The sequence below is a fragment of the Convolutriloba macropyga genome, chromosome 1 (genome assembly GCF_964194025.1).
Source record: "Convolutriloba macropyga chromosome 1, txConMacr16.3, whole genome shotgun sequence".
In the NCBI taxonomy this organism is placed as follows: Eukaryota; Metazoa; Xenacoelomorpha; order Acoela; family Convolutidae; genus Convolutriloba; species Convolutriloba macropyga.
Window position 1 is genome coordinate 80,389,722 of NC_134468.1, and position 16,812 is coordinate 80,406,533.

General features: G+C 38.2%; 1 protein-coding gene and 1 non-coding gene across 2 annotated transcripts in view; one reads left to right on the forward strand and one right to left on the reverse strand.

Moving 5' to 3' along the window:
* The window catches only part of LOC142351429 (uncharacterized), a 239,390-nt gene that overhangs the window by 88,337 nt on the left and 134,241 nt on the right, over positions 1-16,812 (reverse strand). The window lies entirely within an intron of this gene.
* Trnav-aac (transfer RNA valine (anticodon AAC)) lies at positions 5,811-5,883 on the forward strand. Its single transcript has one exon. It is a non-coding gene; the product is annotated as a tRNA-Val (tRNA).

A 16,812-nucleotide genomic window follows, 5' to 3' on the forward strand; every position in this document is an offset into this window, starting at 1 on the left:
CACTTTCTTTTCTCACTTTCGTTTCTCACTTTCTTTTGTCAGTTTCTTTTCTCACTTTCTTTTCTCAATTTCTTTTCTCGCTTTATTTTCTCACTTTGTTTTCACTTTCTTCTCTCACTTTCTTTTCTCACTTTCCTCAATTTCTTTTCTCTCTTTCTTTTCTCACTTTCTTTTCTCACTTTCGTTTCTCACTTTCTTTTGTCAGTTTCTTTTCCCACGTTCTTTTCTCACTTTCTTTTCTCACTTTCTTTTCTCACTTTCTTTTCTCACTTTGTCTTCTCTTTTTTCCTTCCTTTCTTTTCTCAGTTTCTTTTCTCACTTTCTTTTCTCACTTTCTATTCTCATTTTCTTTTCTCACTTTGTCTTCTCTTTTTTCTTCCTTTCTTTTCTCAGTTTCTTTTCTCAATTACTTTTCTCACTTTCTTCTCTCACTTTCTTTTCTCACTTTCGTTTCTCACTTTCTTTTCTCACGTTCTTTTCTTACTTTGTTTTCTCACTTTCTTTTCTCACTTTCTTTTTTCGCTTTCTTTTCTCACTTTCTTTTCTTACTTTCTTTTCTCACTTTGTCTTTTCACTTTCCCTTCCTTTCTTTTTTTCACTTTCTTTTCTCACTATCTTTTCTCACTTTCTTTTCTCACTTTCCTTTCTCACTTTCCTCACTTTCTTTTCTCACTTTCTTTTCTCACTTTCTTTTCTCACTTTCTTTTCTCACTTTCTTTTCTCACTTTGTCTTCTCTTTTTTCCTTCCTTTCTTTTCTCAGTTTCTTTTCTCACTTTCTTTTCTCACTTTCTTTTCTCACTTTGTCTTCTCTTTTTTCTTCCTTTCTTTTCTCAGTTTCTTTTCTCACTTTCTTTTCTCACTTTCTTTTTCAACTTTCTTTTCTCACTTTCTTTTCTCACTTTCTTTTCTCACTTTCGTTTCTCACTTTCTTTTCTCACTGTCTTTTCTCACTTTCTTTTCTCACTTTCTTTTCTCACTCTCTTTTCTCATTTTCTTCTATCACTTTCTTTTCTCACTTTTTTCTCACTTTCTTTTCTCACTTTTTTCTCACTTTCTTTTCACTTTCTTCTCTCACTTTGTTTTCTCACTTTCCTCACGTTCTTTTCTCACGTTCTTTTCTCACTTTCTTTTCTCATTTTCTTTTCTCACTTTCTTTAATCCCTTTCTTTTCTCACTTTCTTTTCTCACTCTCTTTTCTCATTTTCTTCTATCACTTTCTTTTCTCACTTTTTTCTCACTTTCTTTTCTCAGTTTTTTCTCACTTTCTTTTCACTTTCTTCTCTCACTTTGTTTTCTCACTTTCCTCACGTTCTTTTCTCACGTTCTTTTCTCACGTTCTTTTCTCACTTTCTTTCCTCCTTTTCTTTTCTCACTTTCTTTTCTCACTTTGTCTTCTCACTTTTCCTTCCCTTCTTTTTTCACTTTCTTTTCCCAATTTCTTTTCTCTCTTTCTTTTCTCACTTTCTTTTCTCACTTTCGTTTCTCACTTTCTTTTGTCAGTTTCTTTTCTCACTTTCTTTTCTCAATTTCTTTTCTCGCTTTATTTTCTCACTTTGTTTTCACTTTCTTCTCTCACTTTCTTTTCTCACTTTCCTCAATTTCTTTTCTCTCTTTCTTTTCTCACTTTCTTTTCTCACTTTCGTTTCTCACTTTCTTTTGTCAGTTTCTTTTCTCACGTTCTTTTCTCACTTTCTTTTCTCATTTTCTTTTCTCACTTTGTCTTCTCTTTTTTCCTTCCTTTCTTTTCTCAGTTTCTTTTCTCACTTTCTTTTCTCACTTTCTATTCTCATTTTCTTTTCTCACTTTGTCTTCTCTTTTTTCTTCCTTTCTTTTCTCAGTTTCTTTTCTCAATTACTTTTCTCACTTTCTTCTCTCACTTTCTTTTCTCACTTTTTTTTCTCAATTTCGTTTCTCACTTTCTTTTCTCACGTTCTTTTCTTACTTTGTTTTCTCACTTTCTTTTCTCACTTTCTTTTATCGCTTTCTTTTCTCACTTTCTTTTCTTACTTTCTTTTCTCACTTTGTCTTTTCACTTTCCCTTCCTTTCTTTTTTTCACTTTCTTTTCTCACTATCTTTTCTCACTTTCTTTTCTCACTTTCTTTTCTCACTTTCCTTTCTCACTTTCCTCACTTTCTTTTCTCACTTTCTTTTCTCACTTTCTTTTCTCACTTTCTTTTCTCACTTTCTTTTCTCACTTTGTCTTCTCTTTTTTCCTTCCTTTCTTTTCTCAGTTTCTTTTCTCACTTTCTTTTCTCACTTTGTCTTCTCTTTTTTCTTCCTTTCTTTTCTCAGTTTCTTTTCTCACTTTCTTTTTCAACTTTCTTTTCTCACTTTCTTTTCTCACTTTCTTTTCTCACTTTCGTTTCTCACTTTCTTTTCTCACTGTCTTTTCTCACTTTCTTTTCTCACTTTCTTTTCTCACTCTCTTTTCTCATTTTCTTCTATCACTTTCTTTTCTCACTTTTTTCTCACTTTCTTTTCTCACTTTTTTCTCACTTTCTTTTCTCACTTTCTTTTCTCACTTTATTTACTCAATAGCTTTTCTCCATTTCTTTTCTTAATTTCTTTTCTCACTTTCTTTTCTCACTTTCTTTTCTCACTTTTTCTCACTTTCTTTTTCTCACTTTTTTCTCACTTTCTTTTCTCACTTTTTTTCCTCTGTCTTTTTCTCACTTTCTTTTCTCGCTTTCTTGTCTCGATTTCTTTTCTCACTTTTTTTCTGACTTTCTTTTCTCACTTTCTTTTCCCACTTTTTCTTCGCACTTTGTCTTCTCCCTTTCTTTTCTCAGTTTCTTTTCTCAATTTTTTCTCACTTTCCTCACTTTTTTCGCACTTTCTTTTGTTAATATCTTTTCCCGATTTTTTTCTCACTTTCTTTTCTCACTTTCTTTTCTCATTTTCTTTTCCCACTTTGTCTTCTCACTTTGTCTTCTCACTTTCTTTTCTCAATTTCTTTTCTCACTTTCTTTTCTCACTTTCTTTTCTCACTTTCTTTTCTCACTTTCTTTTCTCACTTTCTTTTCTCGCTTTCCTCACTTTCTTTTCTCACTTTCTTTTCTCACTTTGTCTTCTCACTTTTCCTTCCCTTCTTTTTTCACTTTCTTTTGTCAGTTTCTTTTCTCACTTTCTTTTCTCAATTTCTTTTCTCGCTTTATTTTCTCACTTTGTTTTCACTTTCTTCTCTCACTTTCTTTTCTCACTTTCCTCAATTTCTTTTCTCTCTTTCTCTTCTCACTTTCTTTTCTCACTTTCGTTTCTCACTTTCTTTTGTCAGTTTCTTTTCTCACGTTCTTTTCTCACTTTCTTTTCTCATTTTCTTTTCTCACTTTCTTTTCTCACTTTTTCTTCTCTTTTTTCCTTCCTTTCTTTTCTCAGTTTCTTTTCTCACTTTCTTTTCTCACTTTCTATTCTCATTTTCTTTTCTCACTTTGTCTTCTCTTTTTTCTTCCTTTCTTTTCTCAGTTTCTTTTCTCAATTAGTTTTCTCACTTTCTTCTCTCACTTTCTTTTCTCACTTTCTTTCCTCACTTTCTTTTCTCACTTTCTTTTCTCAATTTCGTTTCTCACTTTCTTTTCTCACTTTCCTCACTTTCTTTTCTCACTTTCTTTTCTCTATTTCTTTTCTCTATTTCTTTTCTCACTTTCTTTTCTTACTTTCTTTTGTCACTTTCTTTTCTCACTTTGTCTTCTCACTTTGTCTTCTCACTTTTCCTTCCTTTCCTTTTTTCAATTTCTTTTCTCACGTTCTTTTCTTACTTTGTTTTCTCACTTTCTTTTCTCACTTTCTTTTTTCGCTTTCTTTTCTCACTTTCTTTTCTTACTTTCTTTTCTCACTTTCTTTTCTCACTTTCCTTTCTCACTTTCTTTTCTCACTTTCTTTTCTCACTTTCTTTTCTCACTTTCTTTTCTCACTTTGTCTTCTCTTTTTTCCTTCCTTTCTTTTCTCAGTTTCTTTTCTCACTTTCTTTTCTCACTTTCTTTTCTCACTTTGTCTTCTCTTTTTTCTTCCTTTCTTTTCTCAGTTTCTTTTCTCACTTTCTTTTCTCACTTTCTTTTTCAACTTTCTTTTCTCACTTTCTTTTCTCACTTTCTTTTCTCACTTTCGTTTCTCACTTTCTTTTCTCACTGTCTTTTCTCACTTTCTTTTCTCACTTTCTTTTCTCACTCTCTTTTCTCATTTTCTTCTATCACTTTCTTTTCTCACTTTTTTCTCACTTTCTTTTCTCACTTTTTTCTCACTTTCTTTTCTCACTTTCTTTTCTCACTTTCTTTTCCCACTTTGTCTTCTCACTTTCTTTTCTCAATTTCTTTTCTCACTTTTTCTCACTTTCTTTTTCTCACTTTTTTCTCACTTTCTTTTCTCACTTTTTTTCCTCTGTCTTTTTCTCACTTTCTTTTCTCGCTTTCTTGTCTCGATTTCTTTTCTCACTTTTTTTCTCACTTTCTTTTCTCACTTTCTTTTCCCACTTTTTCTTCGCACTTTGTCTTCTCCCTTTCTTTTCTCAGTTTCTTTTCTCAATTTTTTCTCACTTTCTTTTCTCACTTTTTTCGCACTTTCTTTTGTTAATATCTTTTCTCGATTTTTTTTCTCACTTTCTTTTCTCACTTTCTTTTCTCATTTTCTTTTCCCACTTTGTCTTCTCACTTTCTTTTCTCAATTTCTTTTCTCACTTTCTTTTCTCACTTTCTTTTCTCACTTTCTTTTTCTCACTTTTTTCTCACTTTCTTTTTCTCTCTTTTTCTCAATTTCGTTTCTCACTTTCTTTTCGCACTCTGTCGTCTCACTTTTCCTTCCTTTCTTTTTTCACTTTCTTTTCTCACTTTCTTTTCTCACTTTGTCCTCTCACATTTCCTTCCTTTCTTTTTTCACTTTCTTTTCTCACTTCCTTTTCTTACTCTCTTTTCTCACTTTCTTTTCTCAGTTTCTTTTGTCACTTTCTTTTCTCATTTTCTCTTCTCACTTTCTTTTCTCACTTTCTTTTCTCACCTTCTTTTCTCGCTTTCTTTTCTCACTTCTTTTTCTCACTTTGTCTTTCCACTTTTCCTTCCTTTCTTTTTTTTTGATTTCTTTTCTCACTTCCTTTTCTTACTCTCTTTTCTCACTTTCTTTTCGCACTTTCTTATCTCACTTTCTTTTCTCATTTTCTTTTCTCACTTTCTTTTCTCACTTTCTTTTCTCAATTTCTTTTCTCACTTTCTTTTCTAACTTTCTTTTCTCACTTTCTTTTCTCCATATCTTTGTCTTCTCACTTTGTCAAGATAGCAAAGTCAATTAAGTCTTCGATCAAAAAATTGGTGTTACTTGGGGTAACATACTAAACCAAACACATCGGTAACGTAACGCAATACCTCTGGCTGTTGAACGAGGGTCATGGCTTACAGCCCGAGCTGGTACGAAAAAAATCTCAATTTTAAACCTATTCTTTTAAATGATTTTCTGGTGATGCTTATGCGGGCCTGCTAGTTGATATGAAATTACTGCTGAAACGACTAATCGCAAGTTGCTGTGGCGTAACGGTTATCACTTCTGCTGAACACGCAGAGGGTCTACAATTCAAGCCTGACAGCATCCAGGAAAGTTTTTGACAAATTGATGTTTTTACTAGCTTCATTTTAAAATCAAACAGTTTCCTTCTGGTCAATCCAACAATTGATATGAAATTACTGCTTGAAGCACTAATCGCAAGGTAATGAGGTGTAAAGGTTAACACTTCTGCTTTTTTTTACCTGATTAAAATTAAGATCAAGCATTTTTTTCTAGTCGATCAAACAATTGATATGAAATTACTGCTGAAAGGACTAATCGCAAGGTGCTGTGGTGTAGCAGTTATCACGTCTGCTTAACAAGCAGAAGGTCTCAAGTTCAAGCCTGGACAGCATCAACGCAAGTTTTTGACAAAATGAAATTTTTTTACCAAATTAAAATTAAGATCAAGCATTTTATTTCTAGTCAATCCAACATTTGATATGAAATTACTGCTCAAAGGACTTTTTGCCAGGTGCTGTGGCGTAACGGTTATCACTTCTGCTTAACACGCAGAAGGTCTACAGTTCAAGCCTGACAGCATCCAGGAAAGTTTTTGACAAATTGCTGTTTTTACTTGCTTCAATTTAAAATTATGCATTTTATTTCTGGTCAATCCAACATTCGATATGAAATTACTGCTCAGAGCACTAATCGCAAGGTGCTGTGGTGTAGCAGTTATCACGACCGCTAAACACGCAGAGCGTCTCGAGTTCAAGCCTGACAGCATCAAGCAAAGTTTTGACAAATTGAAGTTTTTTTGAATAAAATTAAAAACGAGCATTTTATTTTTAGTCAATCCAATATTTGATATGAAATTACTGCTCAACGGACTAAACGCAAGGTGCTCTGGCGTAACGGTTATCACTTCCGCTAAACACGCAGGGGTTCTCCAGTTCAAACCTGACAGCATCAAGGAAGTTTTTACACAAACTGATGTTTTTACTTGATTCAATTTAAAATCAAGCATTTTATTTCTGGCCAATTCAATAATTGATATGAAATTACTGCTCGAAGCACCATTCGGAAGGTGCTGTAGTGTAACGGTTAACACTTCTGCTTAACACGACGAGGGCTTCAGTTCAAGCCTGGACAGCACCAAGAAAAGTTTTTGACAAAATTATGTGTTTGCTTGATTAAATTTAAAATCATGCATTTTATTTCTGGTCAATCGAACATTTGATATGAAATTACTGCTTCGAAGTACTGAGCCCAAGACTCTGCGGCGCAGTGGTGATCACGTCTGCTAAAAACGCAGAAGGTCTCCAGTTCAAGCCTCGACAGCATCAGGAAAATGTTGCAACAAAATGATGTCTCTGCCTGATAAAAAATAAGAGCATGCATTTTACTTCTAGTCACTCCAACATTTGATATGAAATTACTGCTGAAAGGACAAATCTCAAGGTGCGGTGGTGTAGCGGTTATCACGTCTGATTAACACGCAGAAGGTATCAAGTTCAAGCCTGGACAGCATCAAGGCACGTTTTTGACAAAATGAAGTTTTTTTTAACTGATTAAAATTAAGATCAAGCAATTTGTTTCAAGTCAATCCAACATTTGATATGAAATTATTGCTCAAAGGACTAATCGCAAGTTGCTGTGGCGTAACGATTATCACTTCAGCTGAACACGCAGAGGGTCTACAATTCAAGCCTGACAGCATCCAGGAAAGTTTTTGACAAATTGATGTTTTTACTTGCTTCATTTTAAAATTATGTGTTTACTTGATTAAATTTAAAATCATGCATTTTATTTCTGGTCAATCGAACATTTGATATGAAATTACTGCTTCGAAGTACTGAGCCCAAGACTCTGCGGTGCAGCGGTGATCACGTCTGCTGAAAACGCAGAAGGTCTCCAGTTCAAGACTCGACAGCATCAAGAAAATGTTGCAAAAAAATGATGTCTCTGCCTGATAAAAAATAAGAGCATGCATTTTACTTCTAGTCACTCCAACATTTGATATGAAATTACTGCTGAAAGGACAAATCGCAACGTGCTGTGGGGTAGCGGTTCAAGCAGTTCAAGGGTCTGCATTTCAAGCCCGACAGCATCAAGGAAAGTTTTTGACAAATTGATGTTTTTACTTGATTCAATTTAAAATCATGCATTTTATTTCTGGTCAATCCAACATTTGAAATGAAATTACTGCTCGAAGCACTAATCGCAAGGTACTGTGGTGTTACGGTCAGCACTTCATCTTAACACGTAGAGGGCTCAAGTTCAAGCCTGGACAGCAGCAAGGAAAGTTTTCTACAAAATGATGCTTTTACTTGATCAAATTCTAAGTTTTTTTAGTTTCAAACGTAATTTCTTGCTATCTGATAGCTTTTGTAGCTGATTTGAATTGGTGCCAACATCGCCGGCCCTGTTTTCGATCTCGGAAACACCATCGTAAAATACTGGCGCTAACTTCACGACTGGCCGGTTTAGCTCTCTTCATGTGCCATTTTGACTCTCGCTGATCTCACAACTCCGTCGTTGCCAGTGAAGATCTCAATGATTCGTCCCAATTTGTATCCACAGTATTTCACAGAGTCATCTACTAGCCACACTGACTCACCTTCTTTCAGGTTTCGCACATGTTCTCTTGACCACTTCGATCTCTGGTTCCATTGTGGAAGATATTCACGAGTACATCTTTTCTTTCCCAGATTCCACCAAAGTGAGGAGCTGAGGGAGGACTGAATTTTCCAAAAAATCTTTTTCTGTGCTAAATCACTCTCAATCTTATCTTTGTCCCACTCGTTCATGAATGCTTTCAGCTCGTTGGCTGCTCCAACGAAATTGGTTCAGAGGTCGCTGATGATGGTTTTTGGGTAGCCACGTCTTGCAATGAATCTTGTAACAGCAGCTAGACATGACTCGGTGTCCAATGACTGTGTGACTTCGATAATTACTGCTCTCGTCGTCAGGCAAGTGAAGAGGCAGCACCATCTCTTCAAGGTACGTCGTAGGAACTTCACTTCGAAGGGTCCGAAGTAGTCGACTCCGGTTAGTGTGAATGGGAACACATGTTCATTAAGTCGATCTCGGGTAGATCTGCCATCGGTGGATGAATCGGGTTGGCGTTTCTGTGTCTGCATTTGATTCATTTCGACTTAAATTTCCTTGATGCATTTCTTATTCCGATAATCCAGTACTCTTGTTGAAGCATGTTTCTCACATATTCTGTGCCCTTATGCGGGTTTTCACGATGCGCTCTCTCCAACAGAAGTTGTAAGACTGGATGTTTTGCTGTTAACAATATTGGGTGTTTTGCATTGTAATCAAGAATGCTTCAGTAGGCCTTTCACCCTAATTGTTCCATCTTCCTCTATGAGGGGCGACAACTTGGCAAGGTTTAATGTTTTGGAGATTTCTTTGCTGTTTGCTATCGAGTTTGAAACATTCGGGAACCTTTCGGTTTGAACAAATCGAAACAGTATTTACTCTGCTAGATGAATTTCTTCTGCCTTGAGGGTACCCCCTGCTTCGTCGTGAGCCTCATGCAGTCGGCAAGGAAGTTTCTAATTCGGTTGAAGGTACTGTATCGTTTCCAGTCAAATAGTTGGTCTAGTTTATTTTCTGTGGCTACAGTACTGGTAGCTTGCTCAGCTTCAACTCCGTTCACTTGACACCATGGCTTTGGCCACTTCTCTTCACCTGCCTGCAGCCATGCCGGCCCGGTTAGCCGTACGGACTCCTTGAGGCTTTCGATGGACATTCCTCGGGTTCCGATGTCGGCAGGGATTTTGACACCTTTGACGTGTCTCCATTGATCCATCGATAAGTTTTCCAGTATTTCCGCTGCTCTGTGCGCAACGAACACTTGTTGTTTCTTGTGCGCCACTTGTAGCCACTGTAGCACTGTTGATGAGTCGGTCCAATGATAGATTTTGTCAATTCTGACATATTGTTTGCTGAGTAACTGCTTTCTGAGACGAGCTCCGTAGACTGCGGCTTGAAGTTCTAACTTCGGTATCGTCATATGTCTGATGGGTGCCACACGGCATTTCCCGATCACATAGGTGAGTCTTAGCGTTGCTTTGTCTTGCAGATATGCCACGATGCACATTGCTTCTTCTGACGCGTCAGTGAAAATGTGAAGTCTGAGGTTTGAACATCATTTTCAAAAAAAAAAACGATTTATTGACATTGTCCTTAATTCTCTCAACCCAGAGCACCATTCACTGAACAATTGTGAATGTTCTGCTGACATCTCTTTGTCCCATTGCTGCCCAAATGCTTTTGAGTAGGAACCGCATTCTTATCGTGAAGTGTGAACATATCCCACGTTGGTCGAACACTGCTGAGACGAAGGATAGGTCAATTCTCTGAGTTATTTTTGCCGAAACTTCTTGCTCAGTCGCACGACAGACAGTGAGACTGTCTGGGTCCATAATCCAGTTGAGTCCTAGTATTGAAGATGATTGTGGTTCTGGGATTTGTGAATTGATTTCATCGTCAATTGTTATCCATTTCGTCAAATTGAATCCACCTTTGATGAGGATGTCTCTGACTTACTGGTAGATTTCGATTGCTTCTTGAGGGGTCCTGACTGACTTTAGGAAGTCGTCCATGTAAAGTTTCGCTGAACCGTTCTGACGAGACTTTCGTCGTTGACTGCATTATCTTTCGCCACTTGGTGCAAAGCGTAATTAGCACAAGTCGGTGAGCTTTTCGCCCCAAAAACGTGGCGTGTATACTCATAGACTTCTAATCTCCGCTCTAGATCTTCTCTCCAGAGAAAACGTAAACATCGGCTGTCATCGTTTGGGACATCAACTTGAAGAAACATTGCTTCTAAGTCGGCTGATAAAGCTATTTCTTGTTCTCGGAAGCGAAAAAAGATTCCGATCAGACTCTGCAGCAGGTCTGGTCCAGATAGAAGTTTGTCGTTCAGGGCTACACCTTGGTACTTTGCTGCTGCGTTGCACACTATTCTGAATTTTTTGGGTTTGTGCGGGTTTATGGCGGGATGATGCGGTAAATACCACTGCAGTTTGTCTTTGGTTTCATTCAGTTCAGCTTGATCAACTTTCCAAACGTCTCCAGCATCGACATCTGTGTCAATGGTTTCTTGGTAGCGCTTCTGTAGCGTTTCGTCTTTCAGCAGGCGTCGTTCTAGAGAATTGAGTTGCCCCATTGCAGAGTAGAAGTTGTTCGGTAATTTCACTTTGTCCTTTCGACATAGAAGTCCTAATTCGTATATTTCACCGTTGAATAACGTTGTTTGCTCCAACGTCTTGATTGCTCGTTGCTCCTCTTTTGAATGACCGGTAACATCGCAGTTTGAATCGTAGGACTCGATATCCCACCACTTACTCAACTGGTTTGCTAGTTTATCATCTGCAATTGATGTTGCTGTTGTGGCAAGAGTTGCTGTCTGCTTCGCTGGTAGCGGACCACTTAAGGCCCAGTCGATCTTTGATTTCACTGCCCATGGTGCAGCTTTGTCTTCTGACTTCTTGACTGCGAAAGGGTGATGAATATCGTAAAAGTCTTGTCCAAGAATCACTTGAACATCGTTTAGACTTTAGCTCTGATTTGACAAGTTCCTCAGATGTGGGTAGCGATCTTTTAACTCTTGCAGCTCCACAATCTGGTCCCCCAACTTCAGTTTCTCGTGCACATAGAATTGTACTGTTGTCAATGGTCTAGACTTCTCATGCGCTGAAACATCTATCGGCACTATTTCAGTCTTGACATCTTTAGAGCCATGGATCCCTGCTACTGATAAGGACGCTTTTCGGCCTTGGAGTTGAAGTTTAGACACCACTGACTTGTCTACAAATGAAACCGAGGATCCTGAATCACACATTGCTAGTACATTTAGGCTTAAGTCTCTGTTTGTCAGCTTGATTCGCACCACTGGGAGTCCTCCTTGGGTGATGTTAGTTGCTACTGCCGTTGTAGCATCTGACACATTCTTTGTAGCTTCCTTCTTCGGTAAGTCGCTGTGCAAAAGCCTGTTGTGTGGCCTTCCACAGCTGGGTAGACTGTATGTCCTGCTTTTGCAGTCCTTCGACATGTGACCGGCTCTCAAACAATTGAAACACAGTCGGAACTTCTGGACTTGCTCTCGTCGTTCATTTACTTTCATCGATTTGAACTTTTCGAAAGTCCAAACGGGGTGTTGACCGTCTTTGAAGGGAAATTCAAAATTCTAGGGTTTGCTTGACTCTTCAGCCTTTGAAGCAAAAGTACTCGTCTTCAGTTTATCACGACTTTGAAATTTGCTTCTGTCAAACGATGAGTTTGTCTGTGCTAACAAGTTCTCATGAACTACAGCTTTGGAGGCAAGCCACTCTTTGAAAATAATCAGGTTGCCTCCCAGTAGTCGACGATCTTGCATATACTGCAACCACTGTTCTCTCAGTTGCGGAGAAAGTTTTCTCGTTGTTGAACTTAGCCCTGCTTCGGCCTCTAGGTCTGATGTCTATCCAAGTTGAGTCAAGGTGTTCACCACATTTGTAACCACATTTGCAAACTTGACGATGCTCGTGGAATCGTCGTGCCGAATTGGAGGATGAGTATGTATTTTCTTGAATTGAGCATTGACTATGACATCTGATCTGCCATACTTCTCACAGAGTATATCCCAAGCATGATAATATGATTGTGAGCTGAATCCAATTCCCGATATTGCTGCTTTCGCTTGACCCGTGAGACTGGTCTTCAGGTATTGCATTTTTTCCGTATCGCTGATTGGCTTTTGATGAACTACAACATCAAAAAGACCTGACCATTCTGGCCATTCCAGGGGGTCTCCTGAAAACTCAGTCAGTTTTAGTTTTGGCAAGCAACTGGCACCACTGCTTAGTACTGGTTGGTAAATGACTTGGGGAGTGGTTTGATTCATTGTGCTTCTGTTTCTGCTCTCGGCAGACCTGTTTCGAGAGTTGTTAATGGGACTCTGACTCCTGTTTCTGTCTTGAACTGCTGACGTTCCCTGCTGCTGGTGCTGCGGTGCTGGTGGGTCCGTTACTCTAATTGGTTTACGGATTTCTGGTTTCTTGAGAATCCTCGGTTCAGTCAGTTGCGTTGAGAAAAGTCATTCACCCGGTTGGAACAGCGGGGTAGTTTTCGGGTAGCTGCTGAAACGTTTGTCAACTCTGTCCTGTGTGACATTCGTGGGAGGGTCGATATCAACATTTGGAGATAGAGGCCGTCTAGGGACAGACTGTTGAGCCAGATTCTGCCCACTCGGCTGTTCTTTCATGATTTCGTTTTGATCCAACATTTTCTATCTCATCTGCCACTGATCCAGATGCTCTTAAGCTTCCTTTGGTCAGCTCAAGTTTCAGACGTCTTTGTTCATCGTCTTTCTCTGCTTTCTCTCTTTCGTTTTCAAGGGCTCGCTCATGCTGTCGAAGACGCAGTTAGTCTTCCTTTTGTTGCATCTTTAGACGTAACTCTTGTTCTTGCTGCTGTTGTGGTTGCTGTTGTAAACGTAACTCTTCTTGCTAGCGACGAAATTCCATTTCCTCATGCTCCTGCTCCAACTCTAACTGCCGCTCTCGCAGTCCTTGCTATGTTTCTTTCTTAGCTCTTAGGTTTTCGAGCTCCATTTCCTCGATCTGTCACCTTCTCGATGATCGCGAGTTAGCGATACTTGGTTGTTTTCTGCTTGCTTGTGTAGCAGAATGCCTGGAAGAGACCTCGACGTTCTCCTTAGCGTTTTCTAGTGCTCCATTTCCTGTATCAATTACAGTTTCATTTGGGTCTTTGTCAACAGCCGATGTGGATGACACTAATGATGTTTGATTTCCACAATCTTTGCTGAGCCTGTACTGCTTGATAAGGTCTCGATAGTGACTCCTAATATTGCTGAAATCCGCAAGCTCTGGGGAGCGATATTCTTGCTTTATCTTTTGAATCGATTCTGCGTAGATTTCATCTAGCTTTTCTACTAACCGTTCCATCTGATTACACAATGTCGCTTTTTCGGAGTCGCTTGATATTTCTGATTTCAACCTGTTCTCCAAATTTGTTAGTTCACTTGAAATTGGCTGAGCAACCTTCACTGTTTTGTATGCTCGAAATGTGTCTTCACAATAACCGCTGAAATCTATGCGGAACATTTCATGTCTCGGAGAAATGGTACTTTGTCAACTACCGATCTCAAAACATTGCTCTTTTCTTCTAACATACGCTTGGTGTCATTGTCGAAAGCTTCTAAATACTTTGGCTTCAATAGTAACCTTTGCTGCTTTCTGTTGCCTTCTAAGTTGTCGTACGTCTCGAAGAAGCCACGATACGCACTTTCGGCAGTCATTGTTTTGTTTTGTGTCAGGTAGCCTTCTAGCTCAGTGACACGTCTGGAGAACATTTTGAGTAGGTCAGCTTGCTCTTTTTCTAGTGCTTTCAGTGACCACTCGTCTTCCAATCAACTGTTTTCCAGTGTCTACTGGGACTTTTGCTGGCCATCGTAGGAGTTCGTTCTGGTCCACCAAATTGAATAGAAGATTCGTTCCTGTTCGTGTTGTTGTTGATGTCCGGGTCGGCGGACCAAATGTTGCGGCTGGTCAAGAATCTCAGCGGAATCGATATATCACAGCCTGGTTTTCGAGTTTTACGCTAGCCTGGTTCTTCACTGGGTTTGATTGACTAACGATCTCGCAGAAATAATTAGTCGCTCGGACGTATTAAAGGACTGTAACTTTAATTTGGTTGATGGAAGTTAAGAAAATCCTTAGTGATAGTCTATGTTCAGTCTCGTGCTGAAGTTTGTAAGGTTTCAACCAGTGTTAGTAACGTTGCTAACTTCTCTTCAAGTAAGCTCAACTAACTTAAAACTCGCAGGATCTTACGATCTAGCAAAACTTAGCAAAAAAGACTAAAGTTGTTAAAGATTCAAATTTTAGTCAACCCGAGAGCCAACTGCTCTGTATAACAGTTTCTAATGGTTCTAAATACAATACGGTTTCACTAATCAAACAACTGGGAATTGGGTTAAAGTAAATAATCAAAAATTTATCATTTATAACATCATCGCTACTTGTTTCTGATTGGTTAATCAAGAAAATGATTTAGGTCATTGTTTACATAGTAAATGTCAAATTACTGCAATATTTACTTTTGTTGACATTAGCAAGGATGGTTATTACGTGGCTAAGAGAACCTCGAATGTACGGTATTTGATCTTTAATGGTCACCTAAAATAAACAACTTAAGAAATTTAACAATAAATAACAATATACCGAAAAATGCCAATTTTGCACCATATAAGTGCTAATAGCCACACTTGTGGGTCTGACGCAGTAACGTTCGTTGGGTCCATGAGTAGCTTAGAGGTAACCCTAACCGTCTGCCATTACCTTGGGTTGCTCAGGTTTTGCCTTCCAAAAATCGGAGGGTGTACACATTTTCGGTCCCAACTTGTAAAAATTTTCAGTTTTGACCATTTTTGAGTTTTGTTAAATTCTAAGTTTTTTCAGTTTCAAACGTTATTTCTTGCTATCTGATGGCTTTTGCAGCTGATTTGAAGTGGCGCCAACACAATATGATTTCTTTACTTGATTAAAAATAAAATTATGCATCTTATATCTGGTCAATTCAACATTTGAAATGAAATTACTGCTTCGAATTTCTAATCACAAGGTGCTGCGATGTAGCGGTTATCACGTCTGCTTAACACGCTGAAGGTCTTCAGTTCAATACTGGACAGCATCGAGAAGAGGTTGTGACAAAATGATTTCTCTGCTTGAGAAAAATTAAGATCATGCATTTTACTTCTACTCATTCCAAAAATTTGATATGAAATTACTGCTCGAAGCAATAATCGCAAGGTGCTGTGGTGTTACGGTTATCACGTCTGCTTTCCACGCAGAAGGTCTCCAGTTCAAGCCTGGACAGCATTGAGGCAAGTGTTTGACAAAATGAAGTTCTTTTTACCTGATTAAAACTAAGATCAAACACGTTATTTCTAGTCAATGCAACATTTGATATGAAATTAATGAAACATTTGATATGAAATTACTTCTCGAAGGACTAATCAGAAGGTGCTGTGGTGTAGCGGTTATCACGTCTGCGTAACACGTAGAGGGTCGCCAGTTCAAGCCTGGACAACATCAAGGCAAGTTTTTGACAAATTGAAGTTTTTTACCTGATTAAAATTAAGATCAAGCATTTTATTTCTAGTCAATGCAACATTTGATATGAAATTAATGCAACATTTGATATGAAATTACTGCTCGAAGGACTAATCAGAAGGTGCTGTGGTGTAGCGGTTATCAGGTCTGCGTAACACGCAGAAAGTCTCCAGTTCAAGCCTGGACAGCATCAAGAAAAGTTGTGGACAAATTGATGTTTTTTACCTGATTAAAATTAAGATCAAGCATTTTATTTCCAATCAATCCAACATTTGATATAAAATAGCTGCTCAAAGCACTAATTGCAAGGTGCTGTGGCGTAACGGTCATCACTTCCACTAAACACGCAGAGGTACTCCAGTTCAAGCCTGACAGCAGCAAGGAAGGTTTTGGACAAATTGAAGTTTTCTTACCTGATTAAAATTAAGATCAAGCATTTTATTTCTAGTCAATGCAACATTTGATATGAAATTACTGCTCAAAGGACTAATCGCAAGGTGCTGTGGCGTAACGGTTATCACTTCCGCTAAACAGGCAGAGGTTCTCCAGTTCAATACTGGACAGCATCAAGGAAAGTTGTGGACAAATTGATGGTTTTTACCTGATTAAAATTAAGATCAAGCATTTTATTTCTAGTCAATGCAACATTTGATATGAAATTACTGCTCAAAAGACTAATCGCAAGGTGCTGTGGCGTAACGTTTATCACTTCCGCTAAACAGGCAGAGGTTCTCCAGTTCAAGCCTGGACAGCATCAAGGAAAGTTATGGACAAATTGATGTTTTTTACCTGATTAAAATAAAGATCAAGCATATTATTTCTAGTCATTGCAACAGTTGCCTTGAAATTACTGCTCAAAGGACTAATCGCAAGGTGCTGTGGCGTAACGGTTATCACTTCCGCTAAACACGCAGAGGGTCTCGAGTTCAAGCGTGACAGCATCAAGGAAAGTTTTTGACAAATTGAAGTTTTCTTACCTGATTAAAATTAAGATCAAGCATTTTATTTCTAGTCAATCCAACATTTGATATGAAATTACTGCTCAAAGGACTAATCGCAAGGTGCTGTGGCGTAACGGTTATCACTTCCACTAAACACGCAGAGGTACTCCAGTTCAAGCCTGACAGCAGCAAGGAAGGTTTTGGACAAATTGAAGTTTTCTTACCTGATTAAAATTAAGATCAAGCATTTTATTTCTAGTCAATGCAACA